The sequence below is a fragment of the Chlorocebus sabaeus genome, chromosome 7, assembly GCF_047675955.1.
Source record: "Chlorocebus sabaeus isolate Y175 chromosome 7, mChlSab1.0.hap1, whole genome shotgun sequence".
NCBI lineage: Eukaryota > Metazoa > Chordata > Mammalia > Primates > Cercopithecidae > Chlorocebus > Chlorocebus sabaeus.
Window position 1 is genome coordinate 73,729,837 of NC_132910.1, and position 9,587 is coordinate 73,739,423.

Below are 9,587 nucleotides of genomic sequence, written 5' to 3' on the forward strand. Positions count from 1 at the left end.
TTACTCAGACTTGTGGGACAACCCCACCATCAATGGCATACCTAGGTAAGGAAACCCATGTAGTAGCAAAAGACTGGCCTCACTGTTTAAGGGTAGTTGCAGCAGTGGCCATCTTAGTGTCAGAGGCTATAATAATAATACAAGGAAAGGATCTCACTATCTGGACTACTCATGATGTAAATGGCATACTAGGTGCCAAAGGAAGTTTATGACCATCAGACAACTGCCTACTTAGATACCAGGTGTTGGGGGCCGCACCGGGGGTGGTGGAGAATGAAAGAACACACACAAAGACAAAGACACACAGAGAACATGGCGGCCGCACTCAGAGCCTCCGCCTCACTTTATTTATACTCCATAAACCTCAGGTCAGCAGAAAGAATGCAATGCAAAACAAACTTTCTTTTCCCACATGTAACCTTCTACTCAGTACCTTGTTTCTATATTCTTTCTTATCTACCCGCCTTCTTGGCGCCTACGGGAGTTCATTAAAAGTTCAGTTGGAGATACTGTCCTTGAGCCCTATCTATTCTCAGCATACTGTTTTCAAAGGCCCCTGCATTTCCCCCCTTTTAATTTTGTTTTGCCTCAATCCTAAAAAGGTAGCCCATATTTGTTCCTGTGTTTTCTTTTGTTTTTGGTGGCGACGGAGGGAGCATCGAATCACCAAAAGAAGTAGACACAAACCAAGTGCCCAAAGCAATATACTTCCAGAGATTGTAGAAATACATGTTTTTATCTGAGTCCATGGGTTAAAGGCAGCAAGGCGCTGCCCCAGCTCCTGCAAGGTTACAGTTCCAGACAGCACATGTAATTGTTGTCGAAATGCTTCGGAAATGTTCTGAGTGAGCTCTTGAATGTCCAAACTAATATTTTTATGGCCAATTAATAATTTTCGGATTACAGTCCAATTTTGAGAGATGTTAAAAGGCACAGGCATTACACAAAATTGAGTGGAATTCCAATCACATTGTAATGTTACCCGAGTACTGAGTACAGTGAGCTGATCTCCAAGCCATGTCAACGCTTGCTCCATGTTGTCCAATCTTTCAGCAAGTTGAGAATCAATGTTTCATTGTTGAAGCCATAACCGGTGAGATTGTTCATGCCATTGCTGCACAAATTCAGCATTTTGTATGCTTTGATGAAGAGCGAGCCCTGCTACAGCCGCAGTGGAGGCAATGGCAACAAGACTCATCACCGAGGCAATTATAAGTCCAAGGGCACGGAGGGTTCGCTGAAGAGAAGTCCAAATATAAGTTTCAAGAGGTGATGCCCCCCATGGTTGCGTAAGATTAACAGGTAGCCAAATTTCCTTACGAGCCCTGAGGATATAAATATCCCCAGCAAAGTTGTGCCACCAAGAATGATTGAGGCAAGACAAAAATGTACACGTATTTGTATAATTAACAATTCCCGTATTATTATCCCATATTAAATTCCCTGCTAATAATAGGTAGGGCTTACGGACACAAGCAATAATATATCGAGAGGTATTCCGATATAACTGAATATGAAAGGAATTAGTTGGGTTAGAAAGATTAAGAGACATATTCCCCACAAAAGTGCTAATGGCATCGCCTGCAGCTAACAACTTCCAAAGATGACTCTGTACTTAGGCCTCCTTCACACCATACCAAGGTTTCATTATTGTTAGCAGCAATACTTTTATTTACCCGGTGCCATTTCAAAGGTATGACTAAATTTTATTTGAAAATCACCGTGCACACTTCAATCAGTTATTTGCATCCCATTGTATTCTAATAAAATCCGGGTTTTATTTCCCCGACATAGTTGCTACTCCAGCACCTCAATATTAGGAGAAACCTCTGGAATAGGACAAAAAGGTAAAGAACTAGGAATAGTTTCATTACTATATACAGTATGATTATAATAACAGTATTAGCAGCCATATAACTATGATTATAGCGAACAACCCAGGCTTCATACGATTTTCCGAGACAATGAGAATTATTTCCCATGCATATTGGAAGTTCTTCCACTCCAAATTGGTATGTGTTGTTTATAATTTCCGTTTCCCGTTCTATATTGTCCTTGTCTATATAGGGGGACGGCATTCAAGTAGTGTCATTGGTGAAAACCTTAATTTCCGCCTCTTCCCAGGCGACTCCCTGATACAAGGGTGGAAAGGGAATATAAGTGCAATATTCATACAAAGCCTCACTAAGGGAAATAAGTCCCCCGCTGAGGCACATCCAACAAAGGAAGAAATGCATGCTGAATCCAGTTTTCTTTTCAACAGGGTTTCAATCATCTTGTAGGAAACCACTCAGGTCCGCTCCCTGTAAGGACAAGAGCATAGCCCCATTCCTGTTTTAGAACTTGCCCTTGAACATACTTACCTTCTTCATTAGGATACCAAATCTTTAAATTGTCAGCGGGGACTATCACCGAGAGAGGTGAGGAAAGATGAGTTACGACAGCAGAGTCTTGCAATTGTCTCCATTGATTCAAAAAATAATTAAAGTAAAAAGAACCTTCAAAATCAAAAAAATTAAGGTAGAAAGGTTAACCTTCAAAAAAATGTGGTTTTTTGGGGGGGCTCATTTCCCCCTTTTTGTTTTAATAGTTGAGTTTTTAAAGTTAAATTTGCGCGCTCGATGATGGCTTGACCTTGACTGTTGCCCGGGATCCCGGTGATATGTCGAATATTGTATTGCTGTAAGAAAACTTGTAATTTATGAAAGACATAGGCAGGGGCATTATCAGTTTTAAGTATAAAAGGAATGCCCATAATGGCAAAACAAGCTAAGAGATGTGTAATAACAGAATCAGCTTTCTCAGATGGCAACGGAGTGGCCCATTGAAAATGAGAAAAAGTATTAATGGTATGATGAACATACTTTAATCGTCCAAAAGAAGGACTATGTATAACATCTATTTGTCAAATTTGATTAACTTGAGTACCTCTCAGGTTAACTCCAGGATGGAATGCTCAAAGGAGCACAGAAAGGACAAGCTCGAATAAGAGAACAAGCTTATTTATGAGTTAAATGAAACCGTCGTTGAAGGCCAGAACTATTAGTGTGATGTAGAGCATGTTCTTGTTCTGCAGCCTGCAGGTGGCCAATTAGAAGTGAATCAATCTGAGTATTTCCATGAACTAATGGTCCAGGCAGTTGAGAATGAGAACAAAGATGAGTGATGAATAAAGGAGCTCGACGTTGGCTCAAAGTAGAAAATAACAAGGAAAAGAGTTTTTGAAGAGAAGAAGTAGCACAAAGCGGTAAAGTGGCCTGAGAAATATAAGAAGTAACATAAACGGCATATTGAGAATCACTAACAATATTTCAACCAGTAGTAGGGAAATTAAGTAAGACCATGAGAATAGTAAACAATTCTCCCTATTGCACCGAGGGATAAGGATAAACTGTAACTCAAGATTGATGAAGCTTCTTGCCAAGAATCAGAAGTTGCAAGAAGATAAATGATCTGACTATGAGTGAATTGAGAGATAATTAAGGAAGGATCTCCTCCCCAAAGTTGTTGACAGTGATGCCGTCCTTTGATGATCAGTTCAGCTAAACGATCGATATAAGTAGCCAAGTGTTTAGATGTTTTATTGGACAAAAAGATCCATTTTAGCGGCTGATTGGTCTGATGAATCATTCCTGTAGGAGAATGTAAAGTATGAAATAAACAAAGGGAAAGGGGAACATCGGGAAGGATATAATGTAAATGAGCCTTTTGAAGTTGCTCTTCCACAAGCTGGAGTTCCTGTAAAGCCAAAGGAGTTAAATGACGTGAGCTGTCCAAGTGACTGTCTCCTTCTAGAATAGAAAAAAGATGTTGTAACTGAATAAAGAAAAAACAATTTTTGAGATCTATGACCATTAATTTTTAACTTTGTGGGATAAGGGCAGGATTAGGAAGACCAGGCTGTAAACTTTCCCTAGGTTTAATGTAAACATTTATAGTTTTAAGACAAGACAAAGACGGGAATTCCATGCAGAAATACGTGGCTTTATATTCCTCTCGGCCATTTGTTTTTTGACTTACTCTTTTAGAATCCTAAGTATTTCTTTAAATAATGGTCACTGTTTCACATAAATAGGAGTGGTGGCTATGAGTTTAAAGGATTGTAGCCCATTTTGAACATCGTATTTTTGGCAGCTGAGGAAATATGAGGAATGTTTTAAAAGCAGCAAATTGTTGTGAAAGATCTTGTTCCCAAAAATTAATATTGATAGGAACAATATAAAAATAAAAAAAAACACTTGACCTTGTTAACCTTTAGGACCGACACAGGTTAAAGGTTCTACGTCTTGATAAACCACAGAAGCAGCACCCAAGCCAGTGAGTATAACTGCAACTTGTCTTTTTTCCTATTGTATAGGCCTCTAATTTAAACAAATAATAGACATATTTACCACCGTATCAATTAACCCTAAACTATTTCATTAATGTGCAAAGAACATAAGGGCTTTTGATTAGAAACTAAGGTTTCCCAAAAAACAGTTTTTTCTGTGCTACCAAACCCTCCCTATTGAGAATACATTCCCCTGCCTCTAGGCAAATAAATTGTGAGACTTAAACCATAATAAGACTTTTATTAGTAACATTATGTCCTTTTGGCAAAGGGCCACACTCTCTAATAGCTAATTTATATACTCCTCTATTAGGAGACAAAGTATAAGGCTGAGTAATAACTAAGTCAGCAGCGGCGCTCTGCTTAGTTGCCACATAAAGCTGAGAAACTGGGGTAAGGTGTGGGATCCTTAAGGAGGACTTGAATTTATTCCTTGATGTTGTAGGCCATTGCTCACTGGGTATTGTATGCAGATTTAGTCAATAACAAATATTTGTAAACAAATAAGGTGATTACAGGTACAGAAATTCAGTTTGTAGTTTACTATTCAATAGAGTATCTGCTTTGTAAAAGATGGTGGACCACAAAATACTCAACGGATTTTGGTTTTCAAAACACAATGATGCTATCCAAGGCTAAATGGATACTTGAAATTGGGATTGGATCTGGTGCTGAGATACAACTTTTACTTAGTTATTGATTTTTCTTTCCTCCGATTATTCCAAGGAGGGTGACTACCATTTTTGTACTTTATAGAGCAGTCTAGAGGAAAGGGTTAAGCATGTAAGCTCTGGGGACAGAAAGTCATATTTTCAAAATATAATAGCTATATGACCTTGGATACATTTATAAAACTGTCTTAACTCTGTTACTGAAAGCAAACACCTTGTTTGTTATTTCCTTTTAAGGCTTTAGACAAAGCTCCAGCAAATAATTGAGCATTATAAATAGCCCCTCCAACACTAACACAAGTTTTAATATATTTATCTAAATTGGCCCCATTGGCCTTTAATGATTTTAACAATTTTTGACAGTCAGCATATGCATTTTTAAAAGACAACGTTTGTAACAAAATTTTTGAAGCAAGGTCAGCACCCACAATTTTCAAGACAGCATCCTGAAGACGGGCTACGAAATTTGAATATTGTTCATTTGTGCCCTGTAAAATCTTCACAGAGGAAAGGGAAGATTTTCCTGTTATCTCTACCTTATTTTAGGCCCTTAAAAACAGTCTTGATTTAAGTAAGGGCAACATCTTCTAGACCAGCCTTAGCACTAAAAGTAGCATATTGGCCCGTGCCTGTGAGTTGTTCCTCAGTGGCTCCTGGGGGATCACACATAACATTTTTTCTAGCCTGTACATGCGCCTTGTTCATTTACCAGCTGTGCAATTGTAACCACTGAGAACGATCAAGAAAAGCCTTCCCCAAAGTCTTCCAGTATATAGAAATTATCAAATTTTCTGATGAAAAAATATCAAGAAGACCAAGGATAGGGGTTCATAGTTAGAAATGGCAGCTTTCATTTCTTTTTAAAAATTTAATTTGTAAGGCATTAAATTGGACATTATTGCCACCATTTGAAAACTAAGCATTAGGAGCAAAAGAAGCACAAATAATTGGAAACAGATCCAGCTCCTTAAAATTTTTTTTTTTTTTTTTTTTTTTTTTCCACAGACATTTTTTTAATTCACAAAATGATACATGTTAACTCTAAGCTGGAAAACACGGATCACTAAGTGATTTTGTGCGAAGCAAACAACAAAATCATTAACACAGAAGTTATACCAAAAATGCAAAGGAGCCTTCCCACCTCTGCACAAAACAACAAAAGCCCAAAAGTTGTTAGGCTGAGACATTTCAAAGTAAATTATTTTATGACCTCAAGAAAAAGATCATATCAAAGCTATTTTATCAGTTCCAGGAAAGTTTCCAAAATGTTTAATCAAGTCAGCATAAAAAGGATACCAAAATCTAGGAGAAAGCGCGTAATAAAATAAAATGCTGCAAAACACAGTTCATCCTCAGTTATATCAGTGAAATATCCTAAATTAAAGACTTGCCGATAGAATGCAGCAAAAACAGAGACAGAGCAAGAAAGGACTCCGAGCAGGAGCCCAAGGTTCACGGTAAGAAAACAAGTGGCTGAGCAGCTGGAGAGAAAGCAGCCCGGGGGATTCGGCCACGTGACGTGCGGTCGACCCTGCGGCAGGGACCCGCCAGGCTGCCCGCCCCTCAGCGCCTCAGCCCCTCAGTCGTCTCAGCCTGTTGGGGGCACTGAGAAAACTTTGCCAAACAAAGGTAAAGATAAGGAAGCCCGGGGGTTGGAGGCACTGGAAAATTCTCTTTTAACAGGGCAGAAGGAAAAGAAACAGGGAAAGCTCACAAAGGTGAATTAGAAGAATGTATCTGTAATATTTGTTGAAGCATTTCCATAATACACTGCATGTCAGAATTTCCCTTAGAAGAAGAAAGAGCTGGCTTTTTCTCTTCTCCCCCTTTTGCTACCCTGGCACAAATGGGCTCCATTTCAGATTTATTTTATTTTATTTTATTTTTCCAAATCCTCAGATACCTTTCCTCCTGTGGCTACATTACCACACTCCGAATCAGTCTCAAGTAACTCTAATGTCTGAGTGATAGAGTTACACAAGGTCCACAATTTTAGAGGCATAATATCCCCTAACTGGAGAGCTCTAAGCAAAGCTTTTACTACCTGTAACCATTTTTTCCGATTCAGCTGCACTTTAGTCTGATACTGAAACCAGTAACAATGTTATTCAACATGGGCAAACAATCGCTTCAAAGTCTTTTTCTTTCACTTCTACTCCCATAGACAGCAACAGTCCTTGAAACAGCCATAAATATTCTGAGGCCAGAGAGATGGAATTCCCATAATGAAAGCTTAAGAAGGTTCCCCTTAACAATATCTGAGCCTTACCTGCTCCTAGGGGGTTCCCCTTCTTGTTCTCCCCTACTCACCCGTGCTGACCCTGCTCGCTGCGCCACTTGTTGGGGGCCGCACCGGGGGTGGTGGAGAATGAAAGAACACACACAAAGACAAAGACACACAGAGAACATGGCGGCCGCACTCAGAGCCTCCGCCTCACTTTATTTATACTCCATAAACCTCAGGTCAGCAGAAAGAATGCAATGCAAAACAAACTTTCTTTTCCCACATGTAACCTTCTACTCAGTACCTTGTTTCTATATTCTTTCTTATCTACCCGCCTTCTTGGCGCCTACGGGAGTTCATTAAAAGTTCAGTTGGAGATACTGTCCTTGAGCCCTATCTATTCTCAGCATACTGTTTTCAAAGGCCCCTGCAACCAGGCACTACTCCTTGAGGGACTGGTGCTTCAAATACATATGTGTGCGACCCTCAACCCTGCCACTTTTCTTCCAGAGGATGGGGAACCAATCGAGCATGACTGCCAACAAATTATAGTCCAGATTTATGCTGCCCAAGATGATCTCTCAGAAGTCTCCTTAGCTAATCCTGACCTTAACCTATACATGAATTGACGTTCATTTGTGGGGAATGGGATACGAAAGGCAGGTTATGCCATAGTTAGTGACGTAACCGTGCTTGAAAGTAAGCCTCTTCCCCCAGGGACCAGTGCCCAGTTAGCAGAACTAGTGGCACTTACCTGAGCCTTAGAACTGGGAAAAGGAAAAATAATAAATGTGTATACAGATAGCAAGTATGCTTATCTAATCCTACATGCCCATGCTGCAATATGGAAAGAAAGGGAGTTCCTAACCTCTGGGGAAATCCCCATTAAATACCACAAGGAAAGTATTGAGTTGTTGCACACAGTGCAAAAACCCAAGGAGGTGGCAGTCTTACACTATCGAAGCCATCAAAAAGGGGAGGGGAGAACAGCAGCATTAGCAGCTAACAGAGGCAGGAAAAGACCAGCAGAAAGGAAAGAGAGAAAGAGACAGAAAGTCAGAGAGAGAGAGAGGAAGAGACAAAGAGGGAGTCAGAAAGAGAGAGACAAAGAAGTCAAAAAGAAAGAAAGATGGAAGTGGTTTAAAAAAAAAAAAAAAACCAGTATACTCTATTCCTTTAAAAGCCAGGGTAAATTTAAAATCTATAATTGGTCATTGAAGGTCTTCTCCATGACCCTATAACACTCCAATAACACCTTGTTGTCAGTGCAAACAAGGGCATAGCCCGAAAGCACTGAGGCCACTGACAACCCATAGTCTTCCTATCAAAAATCCTTAACCCAGCAGGTTTCCTGATAGGGAATTTAAATCTTAATTAATTACCATACAAAGGTCTGACCAGATCTAGGAGGAACTCCCTTCAGGATGGGACCATATATGGTTCCTCCCAGGCAACTAAGGAAAAGAAAAAAAGACACAATGGGTATTCAGTAAGTGATAAGGGAACTCTTGTAGAAGCAGTTAGGAAAGTTGCCTAATAATTGGTCTGCTCAAACGTGTGAGTTGTTTGCACTCAGTCAAATCTTAAAGTACTTACAGAGTCAGGAAGGAGACATCTATACCAATTCTAAGTTAATATGGACTGAACAAGGTTTTATTAGTAGCAAAGAAAAATTAAAATCCCAAACTCAAGGTTTTCAACTAAAGTTTCCTAAAAATTAGCAGTGTAACATGCATTATCCTACTACCACACACTCTCAAAGGATTTCTCAGTTTGCAAGAAATAAAAAAAAAAAAATCTATCCAGTAAGGATAGTAACTACAATCTGAAATAGACTCTTTGGCAGCAGTGACTCTCCAAAACTGCCGAGGGCTAGACCTCCTCACTGCTGAGAAAGGAGGACTATGCACCTTCTTAGGGAAAGAGTGTTGCTTTTATACTAACCAGTCAGGGATAGTATGAGATGCTGCCCGGCATTTACAGGAAAAGGCTTCTGAAATCAGCAATGCCTTTCAAACTCTTATACTGACCTCTGGAGTTGGGCAACATGGCTTCTCCCCTTTCTAGGTCCCATGACAGCCATCTTGCTATTACTCACCTTCAGGCCCTGTATTTTTAACCTCCTTCTCAAATTTGTTTCCTCTAGAATCAAGGCCATCAAGCTACAGATGGTCTTACAAATGGAACCCCAAATGAGTTCAACGAACAACTTCTACTGAGGACCCCTGGACCAACCTCCTGGCCCTTTCACTGGCCTAAAGAGTTCTCCTCTGGAGGACACTACAACTGCAGGGCCCCTTCTTCACCCCATCCAGCAGGAAGTAGCTACAGCAGTCATCACCCAGTTCCCAACAGCAGCTGG

General features: G+C 40.0%; 1 long non-coding RNA gene across 1 annotated transcript; it reads right to left on the bottom strand.

The window, feature by feature from the left end:
- Positions 1 to 1,700: 1,700 nt before the first annotated feature.
- LOC140712020 (uncharacterized) lies at positions 1,701 to 7,650 on the bottom strand. Its single transcript, XR_012093418.1, has 2 exons — positions 7,271 to 7,650; positions 1,701 to 2,303 (listed from the first exon to the last, which is right to left on the bottom strand). It is a non-coding gene; the product is annotated as an uncharacterized lncRNA (long non-coding RNA).
- Positions 7,651 to 9,587: the final 1,937 nt, after the last annotated feature.